Genomic DNA, 10,447 nt, shown 5'->3' with positions numbered 1-10,447 from the left:
ATATAATTTAAACAACTTTCTATTTTATTTCATTTCATTCTGTTTTTTGCTACGCTGCTGAGTTTCCTCAGAGATAGTTTTCATGCTATTAAATGATAAAATGTCTTGCCATACTTTTGGCTTCCTCTTTTTGTGCCTAGAACAGTTAGAAACACTACGCATCGTGTCTAAGACACGGTGTTCCTTTTGAAGTTATTTATTAATTTGAATGGATGATCCAAATTTGTCAGATAATCATGCAAAACAATGTGAATTATATGAACACTGAAGCTGGTTTCATACAATTTAAAGCACAACTCAAACATATAGCTTTACTCAAATTCCAGCTCTTTTTCCTGACCACCAGAGGCCTTATATGAAGTAGGCTAAACATCTCACAGTGTGATGTTGATGTTTTTCATTTTCATCATCGTTTGCAACTTTTGTCGCAGGCTGTTGGAAAAGCTATTTATTTAATGATGTTGACAGACAAATTGCTATGTCATTTATACACTTTCAAGGGGAAAGTTGTATCTCTACTCAGCTGATAGAAATATGTATATGCTGCATGCAAAGTAATTTGCATGTCATTTTACTACAACTTTCACAAAATTGGGCAAGCCAAATTTCTTCCTATTGTTCTGGTTTAGCACTGCTAAAATATAGGTACCTTTGTGTTTGTGTGTGTCATAATAATATTAATTAGTTTAATTTTCAATAGAATAAGATGCATTTGGTAAATTATTGTTCTATAGGAGTCAAATAAACCATGAAAAACAAGCAACTAAGTTAACAGAACTTTTCTAGGTCTTTTTCTAGAGCTTTTTTTTAGGTGATTTGCCCTCTTCTTCAATTCATCTGATCTTTGTCATACCACAAGGATCCATTCTGGTGCCTGTTCTCTTCTCACTTTACATGCTGCCATTAGGACCTATTATCGCACCCCATAATTTGTCTTTCCATCGAGGTTCTTCGCTCTAAGTGCAAGAAATGGRGGGGACCGGTCTTTTTCTGTCAGTGGCCCAAAAGAGTGGAATAGTCTTTCCTATGAGTTGTGTGCCACCTCTGACCTGGTTCTGTTCAAAGCCAAACTTTACAATATAAATAAAGTTTAATATTATTGTTAAGTGAGAGCACATGGTACAGCTGTTCCAAAAGGGGTAAAGAACCCAAACAGTAATCTGTTTTGTATATAAGATCAGCATTTTTATTTAGATGAGTCTGAAAATAAGTTTGAACTTTTCTAATTTTTGGTACACAACCTCAGCATTATTACACACACACTTTAATGATTGCATTTAAAACAAGCCCATTGTCTCGAACTAACTACTAAGTATAGCATGATATCCAAATTCTTGTCAGACTGGAGAGTGACAAGAAGATATCTTGGCATGCCGGTTTTTCAAATTCTTAAGGGGTTGAAATTMTGCAGTATTTTGGTCTCCCAGAACTTATCACTCATGTTTGTGTGCTGCTCATCCAGAGGGAAAACCTTTGAAGTTTTTTTTTTCCATCAGCTGCATTTTGGAGGAMTGGAGGCCTTGCAACATATCTCCACAGCTGTTAGTTCACCTCCATAGGAGGGGCCCCGGGGCTATAATGCTGGAGAGCATGACCTGCATTGTATGCTATGAATCAGGCTATTGCTCCTGAGAAAACAAGCCTTTTTGTCTCACAGGCTCACATAGCTCTAGCCTTCTAAGAGCTTATATGGTTGCTCAGAAACTAATTTTCTTTGATCCTTTTATTTTTTTGTTAATGACCAGGAAAGTTTGCTGTTTAAAAACTGAATTGCTGGGCCACAATTTTTGCAAAATGATGCTACATCATGAATGTTTTTATTTTTATTTTTACTTTAAATTTTGACTTTTGGAATGAAAATTTCTGATCATCTTTATGTACAGTATAGTTTCAGAATCAGTTGGTTGGTTTGACCACAGATGTCCACATTCATATGTCTTATTATCTGAAAAGAGAAATATCTTCACTCCATTTTGATGTAAAACCACATCAGTATGCCGTCCTTGCTTGTCCATGTCTCCTCATATCTTTACTACATAAATGAAGGCAGCCCTGAATATATGTGCCCCAGGGGCGGAAAGTGCCTCCCTTGCTTGAAATACTGGCTTATTTGTACTTTGTCATTCCAGGAAATATACCAGAAAACATCCACGGCCCTCACCACTGCCCTGGACACGTCTATGATTTAAGAGTAACACTCTTTTCATCCAGCACAATAGAGCCCTTTCATCGAATCAGGGGGACTCCTGATTCATTGGCAATCCTTGCTAACTTTTTAGCCCTTCTTAGATTCAAGCATGCACCTATTATTAAAATGAGAGCCAGATCCTTTAAGTATTACAAATGATTTGGAGTTCACTTTCACCATACAGCCATAAACTGTACCAATAAGATGAATATGGCCACAGTGACATCAACAAATTGGAAAATTCTAGCCCTTTTTTTGTGTGTGCTGCAGTCTTAATTTTTTTGAATTAAATGTGACAAACCAGACTGTGTTAATCGTAAGATTTTCTAGCATGTGTTTACATTAAATGACACCATCATTTGAGAACTTTAATGTTATGGTGAGAAGAAGAAGATATCACTCAGGTGATATTCTCAAGACACATCTTCTGCAGTGAGAAAGGTAACCCTCATGGCCTCCTATCAGGGAGGTTGAGTTTGTGGATCTTCAGACCCTTTGTCTTAAAGTATCAGGTCCTTACACCTGCTATGAAGAGTTTTTTAAAAAGYTGCCTTAGTCATAATGAATTRCAAGAACAGGAAATGAAGTTTCCTTAAAATCGGTTCACTGAACAATTGCTATTAATGTGGAAATAATGCAGAACATTATAAATAATTTAGGAATGATTTCATGACMGCATCTGTGCCTATACAGCTCAGTGTATTGAACATTACATGTACAGCTGCAGTGGTTGAGACAGCAGAACTCTTTGACTGCTGAGCTCAGTTCACATATCATGAGTCTAATTACCATCAGCATGTGGGATGGGAGGTTCCCTCTTCACTGACAGACTCAACCAGCTGTCACGTTCTGATAAGGTGTGCTGCTTGGTTTTCTCTTTGAGTGCAGACTTRCAGCAAAACTACAAAATCATATTTTTCTGTGGTAACTGTGCACACATATCCTTGGATTGGATTTTTTGTATCTTGGGTTTATTGATTTGTCTTAGAGTGGCATTTTATTCACCATGTAGTTGTTAGAGTTTTAGTCTCAGGCTAAATAAAAACATAAAGAATGGATGAACCATTTGCAACCTGTCCGTAGTTTACCCGACTCTCTCACAGTGACTGCTGGAGACAGACATCAGTGACCACTATGACCCAGAAAGGAAATAACTGGTAAAGAACAGTGAYAGATAGGTGACATGATGATATAGCCTAATGGTTGTATGCTGAATATAGATATTTGTATACATTATGATGATATGGTTTATTAAGGGACAGGACTTGAATGGCTTCATGCAACCTTAAATTGGAACTGATCAATATTTTTTACACTTGTTAACTTTAAATTTTTTTTGGAAATATAATCTGTGGAGTTTAATAGATACTGTAAAAATTGTATTATATTAAATATATTTTATATATGTTTTTTATATCATGTATGTCTGTTTTTGTTTACTTCTTAAATGTGTTTGAAATGAATGTCATTTTATTTATATCTCATTTAATTGCAATGTTTTACTTAAGAAAGGTATTTTAAATCTATAAGGTTACACCTCATATTTATTTATTATAACAACATTTGTTATATCTATTTCATAAATACAATATTAACATCCTTTAGAAATATATATCATGTTTGATGTTTGAATATCAATTATAATAGAAAAAATGCAATTACTAATTATCTCTTATCTCCTCTGCCCCACTTTTATCTCATTATGTTACATATTCTATGAATGTATATTTGTACAGCTTATTTCTGACTGACTTCTCACCTTTAACAAACCAATAATGTGTGATCATAAACTTATTGTCTGCTGTTTTTGTCAGTAAGACATCCTGATGGTATATCTTTGTCCACAAGAGGGCAGCAGATCTCTTTTGTACATTCTGCAAAGGCAACTCATGCAAAAAGAAAAACAAAACAAAACAAAAAAAAAACTGTGCACTCATGTTTTGCCTTGGCCACCATTTTAAGGAGTTGATTAAATTTCTTGGTTTAAGTTCGCTGCAGTCAGTTCAGTGAACTCAGTTCAGTGTGTTGGATTTGTCTGATGTGAGTCTGCTGGTTGGGTGAGTTTAAAACTTACAAGGTCTTCTCTCCTTTCTGTTGCAAACATGGGACTGTGTGTCCTGTTAGAGCTGTGGCAGATCTGCTGGTTATAAAAAGCACTTTAGATTGACAACTGTCCAAGGTTATACTTTCTCAGAAAACATTAGTGCTTCATTTTACTCTGCACAGAAAATCAACACTTTCCCCCCCTCCCCGTTGAATGGGACGATCACACTGTAGATATGTTTTCATTCTTTTCTAATCATTTCTCCCCTCCTTCCTTTTTTCTTCTTCTCATCAAAGCGCGGGTCATGTTCATCCCTGCTGACCAGCTGCCCTTCATATTGGCTGTCTTATGTTTATTGCAAACAGGCTCAGCTGCTCTTCAAAGGGAATGATTCATGCCCTTAAACGATTGAATGAAAAACCTCATGTACCTTGTTTTCAGACTTGATCTATTTAAAGCTGCGGCATGTGCTCCATTATTTTTTACACAAATGTGTAATTTTAATCCCAATTTGTTGCCATCACAATGCTTGCACGTTCGCCTCCTTATTGGTACAAAACCCATGAAAGACTTAACACCATTTCCAGCATTTTTTGTCTTGTCGCAGCAATTGAAATATTGGGCAGAGTGGCTGTATTCCAGACACGCCCTGCTTCACATTCACACAGGAGCTGCCTTGTACAACCACAGATTTCCTCTGTTGGCTACCGACCAACTCTACTCTAGTRGTTAGGGCTTGAGTGGCTTCCTCCACAGCACATCAGCTGAATTTATAGGGGAGTGTGTGTGTGGGGGGTGTTATATTTGCAGCTCTCCTGCCTCTGGTTGTCACAGACTCCCTAAATTTCCCTCATCTTGCTGGGATTCAAACCAACAAGCTTGCAACAGCCAGCTTACTTCCATCATTTTGGGATTACCAGGACCTGGAGAGAGCAACACTGAGCTCGTTTTGCTTAAAACTTCTTTTTAAAGGGAGAGGTAGCATGAGAAATCCTAGCTTGACACCAGCTGTTTGGTAATTTATTGATTTTTTACAAAAAAAAAAACCCTTTAATCCATAAAAACAGTTAGAAAAGGAAAGCAATGCAACAAACTAGTTATACATTCAGGCTTGTGAGCTGGTTAAAGGGCCAATATTATGTGTTTCTCAGACATATATTTAAATACTATACCATAATAATGTATATATGTCACCCTTAGTTGTTACTAAAATGCTGTTTTTATGTTTAAATAGAAAATAAACTTGTCTTCTCACTTCCTCTTCTAAATGCCTTGAAATTGGCCTCTCTCTCTTTAAGAACCACCTTCGCTTCTGTCTCGCCCATTTTGGTGGGGTGGGGGGGGGGTCGTACTCATGGGGGGAGGGGGTATGCCATGATGCAGTTTACTTGGCATATGAAAATACATTTCCTCAAAGGTATTTTTAATCTGAAAAGAGCTTCACTGAGTGAGAACTAATGTTGAGAGCTCAGCAGACAGTTAAAGTTTCACTTTCGCTTTCACCCGAGAGACTGTAGGAGTCATGGGCGGGGTGTGTGGAGGAGGGGGAGGGGGGGTTGCTCTGCCATGACGAAGCTCGGCTTAAAGACACATGCCAGAGGCGTTTCTGGTCCCCACCTGTTGTTTTGCTCCTCAGCATGGCTGCCTAAAAACGCTGCAGGATTTCTCAAACATGCATGAATGAGTCAAAGCAAGGCTTTGGGCATGCTTTTATGAGAGTATAACATTATAACATGATATAAAACTCAAAGAAAGTTGATTTTACATGATATTGCCCCTTTAAAGGAAGAGAAAGGATCTTGCAGCATGCAGAGAAATAGTCATGTTTTGGTTATCTCATTCTTATCAGTTGCCGGCTTCTATTAGGAGGTTGCATGTGGTTCCAGGACATTACCCATTTCCTCTCCTGTATATCGGAGCCTTCCACCCTCTAATTTACTCCAGATGAGCACAACAGGACATTTGATTTAGTGTGCAAAGACACATGTATACAGCTGTGTCAGTCTGCCTCAAACAGCTGGAGGAGAGCTTCAACACAACTTTTAATCATGCATTTGTTTATGTCATTAAGCCTAAAAAAAACATCACTGAGGACTATGTTGTACTGTCCTCAGCTGCAGTTTGATCAGATATTTCAGCACGATGGAGGTCCCGGCTTTGTATAGTTCACATTGTGAGCCAACGCTTGTGCTGTAATGACATGCAGGTGAAACAAATCATGCACACACTGCTGAAGTTCTTCCAAGTGTGTTTCAGCATACATGACAGCTCTCTCGTTGAAAATATTTCTGTTTCAGACCCCGGACAAGCAGCTCAAATGACCTGTTGCAAAGACCCTTAGCCTGATTTTTGTAACTAATATGTTCTCAGTTTTTTTTTTGTTAGCTTTTATGAAGATGTTTAAAACTTGGCAGAAAATCAAAAAAAAAAAAAAAAAAAAGGAAAAGCCTGCAGTATACGTCTCGCATCCTCAGTTCCAATTCTTGTTTTACAGCCTTCAAGCTCGTGTTTGCAGCTTGGCACACATCATCCTGTGCAAGGTCCAAGAAGCACTAAGCATGAAGAAGGTGTTGCATATTTACAGCGTGTCTGCCCAGGAATGTTGATCTTACAACCAGAAGGGCTTGTCACAGTTCAGTCACTGCTCACTGTTACAGGTCTCTATTGTGTATTCATTTGGGATCCGTCCATGTTTTTTTTCTTTCTTTGCCTTTTCACAGGCTCAATGGTGTGCTGCAGAATGAATGTCTGTAATTTCACAAGCACAAGATAATGYATTCTTACCAGCAAAGGATGGTCTCAATGTGATCAGACAGTTACACAGGCAGCTAATTTGGGATAGATGCACAATATCCCTTTGAAGTTCTGCTTTAGTGCTCACACTCTGATATTCCCCCTTAGAAAACAGCRCATACCAGCTTCTCTGCAGAACACCTTTTTAGTTGCTGTGGGGAAGATGATGCATTTGATTAGGCAGAAGTTAGATTCATTAACAAAGCAGAGCATGCATGAGCAAGTGCAAAGTATAGCAGGGAAGTAGACTAGGTCACCTTGGGCTTTTTCTTTAGGTACTRCATTATTTTCCTCCATTAAAGGTTAAACTGTTTATCAGAGGTGTTTTTTCCCTTCAAGTTCTATTCAYAAAAGGACTGATTTGTGCTTTCATAAGAATTTAAAATGACTGCCATTAAAAAAAATGTCTGTCTTTTCCACTGCATCACTGCAGAGTTTCAGGGATGGTAGAGATTATGAGGGGATAACACTGCACAACATGGCCGCCCCAAACCAGATCAAAGCAAAGACAATCAAAGCCGGAGTGAAAGCTACAGCAATAAGCTCTTTTAAATGTCTGCCTCCCCCGCCTCGGCTGAGCACRAGCGCTACCCTCAGCTCGACTGTTTCCATCCACAGCATTTCTAATTCTGGGASAGACACTGGGTCGCTTTGCCTGAAAACTGGACAGCCAGAAGGCTTGACATAAATCCTTCACAGTAATGCAAACTACATTGCAAATATGCTGATATCAAACCTGAGTAATTTTACTGCAAAAAATGATAAGACTGTAACACTGGTCATTACAGTTTGGATTTAAATGGTTTATCTTGGCTCATCTTATTGTTATCCTTTCCTATAGTTTAACATGAAATAAATATAATATGTTTTAGCTGTTGTGCCTTGTTTTAACYGAAATTAACATAAAAGTTGATGAAGTTGTTTTGTACTTTTGCATAAATATGGCATGAACAGATTGTCATAAATGGTGAAAGAGTCGATAATGCGAACACGATTTATGAGAAAAAGAAAAGCCTGGCAAAAATCAACTGGATGGTGAAATTATAGTCTGATTTTTTCTTCAGAATGTCAGTCAGTGTGTCTGGCCACCACATTTTTTYAAGCAAGTGGGATTGGAATCTTTGAATAAACGACACCTCTGAAGAGAAAGCACAGCAAAAAATTATTTTTATTAAGCTGAAATAAAAAGTGTTCATTCACACAGTTTGCATGTGAGTAACTGTGTTATATAGGAGAGAAGCAAAAGCAAGAAGCACTTTAAAATGACATGTTTAAGCCAAAGAGCTACAGCAATGTGCTTGATTGATTGTCAAGACCAAATTAGAACCTTCTGGTCTAAACARGAAGTGCTGTATAAACCTAAGGTGGTGGTGGACTCATAGTTCAGGCTTCATTCTCTGCGTTCAGACCGGAGCACTTTGCCACAGCTGATGTAACAATGAAATTGAAGTTATTCTAGGGAATGTAATGGAAAAATGTCAGGCCGTGCGTGCTAAATTACAAATTTAAGTGACTGTTGCAGACGGTTGATAAGCTTAAAGACACAAGTCTGCCAAATAAAGGTTATAGAAAGAAAAAAATAATAACGAAACAGCACATGTCCTGACCTTAATAAAGGAGAACTGCAGAAGAACTTAAAAACAGAGCAATTCTWATGAGGAAATGCATCAGTTCAGGCATCAAAACTTAATATTTGCTTCAGCAACTCCTAGTTTCAGTAGCATCACTACAGCATGATATGATTACTCAAGAAAGCCCCTCAAAGCTAACGTCTTGGAAGACTTTTCCTAACAGCTTAACTTTTAAATATCAGCAAGTTTATTTTAAAATTGGACAGACATTAAACAGTAAACAGTGTCTCCCTACAAGGAATAAAATACACTTTGATCAATCTAAAAAGCTGCTGTGCACTTTGGGAAATAGTTGGCACTTTCATTAAATATACAGACTGCATAGTAAATAAGGGAAACCGTGGCGCGAACATGCAGGAATGTCTGTAGACTCTGCATCTGATCCCGCCGTTGTAAATGTTTGATTCCGTCTCAGGGACGAGGCTGAATGGTACACGAGACAAAAGCACCTTCCTGGGACAGGCCTACCTCTGGGAGCACAGATCAAATGTTTGCAGCAGGGAATCTGACACATATCAATTAGGAGCGTCGTAGTAATCATGACCGAGATCAAACACCCGACCTGGCCTCGTTCGTCAAATCCACCGACAGCGTCTTTTAGAGTGCCTGTAATATCCACGAGAATGATGATGAGGGCACATCCATTTTGATGATGTTTCATCAATCTGTTTGATGTCTTTTGATTTCTTTTTCTTTTTTTAACCTCTTGTTTGGTTTGCAAATGCTTTCAATCAGGTTGGAAATGATTTGCGGCCCCGTGTGCCCTTGAACATTTTCTACAGATTTGGATAATTGTGAATAAAGGCCAGATGAAGGCTGCTCAAAGTGTTACTTGGAATTTAATGAATTGCAGTATAATTTAATTAGGCCCAGCTATGAGTTTGGTGGTTTATTGACAAAAGAAAGGTCAAATAGAAATGGCTGTATAGATGATATTTATCTGATCAGGCATATCTTGGGCAGTTTTATTGACTTGACCTTAGCTGTGTAATTTCTCTCAGTGTTGCGTGTGTTAGCCTGTCAGTCTTATCTTCAGYTTGGCCTTATATTACTTTTACTATCGGCCTTATCAATAGAGCTCCTACAACTGTGGCGGTTCAGTTAATAACTTCTGCGTTGTTCTATTTTCTCACTCCTTAGCTTTCTGAGTGCTGAATAAATTAGGTTTTGGCAACAGCACAACAGACTGTAGTTGCGACTTTCCAGCCAATAAAATGTCAACTGCCTCTGCTCTAAATATTTACTCGTTGCAAACACGCACTTCATGCATTGTCTCTGCTTTAATCGGAGGTGGCACTTTCTGGATTTAAACTCCGTTCACATTAGCGCTGTTTCTAAATACCTCTAAATTTCTTGCCGTGGACATGGGAGACAGTTTTGGCCTGAGGCGTCGATGTTCAGCAGGGAATGGGGTTGTCCAATAGCTTCTAACTCCGAGCTAAAAAGTCTACAATCTCCTCACACAGACTGCTCAAGACATAGCTGATTCCAGGAAGGCTTTGTGATCACTCGCCATCCAAGTCAAGTCCAACATTTTTTTAAATTTTATTTTATGAATCGAAAAATGTGGAAGACCTATAGCTCATCTGTGTGTTTTTTTAAACTCCCCCGATAGCTATTTCTCCTGCGTTTGACCTCTTTTACCGGCACAGGTCTGCCCGCTGCTGCTGTAATTAAGACCAAGAATTATCAAAAACAGAATAAAACGAAAGGCTTATAAAGCAAGACGGAATTCTGAATTGTGCCAGGGGCCAGATCCGTTACAGATTTATTTCACACTTCCTTTTGTTT

This window comes from Austrofundulus limnaeus, unplaced genomic scaffold, assembly GCF_001266775.1.
Source record: "Austrofundulus limnaeus strain Quisiro unplaced genomic scaffold, Austrofundulus_limnaeus-1.0 Scaffold6, whole genome shotgun sequence".
In the NCBI taxonomy this organism is placed as follows: domain Eukaryota; kingdom Metazoa; phylum Chordata; class Actinopteri; order Cyprinodontiformes; family Rivulidae; genus Austrofundulus; species Austrofundulus limnaeus.
This window is presented reverse-complemented; position numbering follows the sequence as displayed.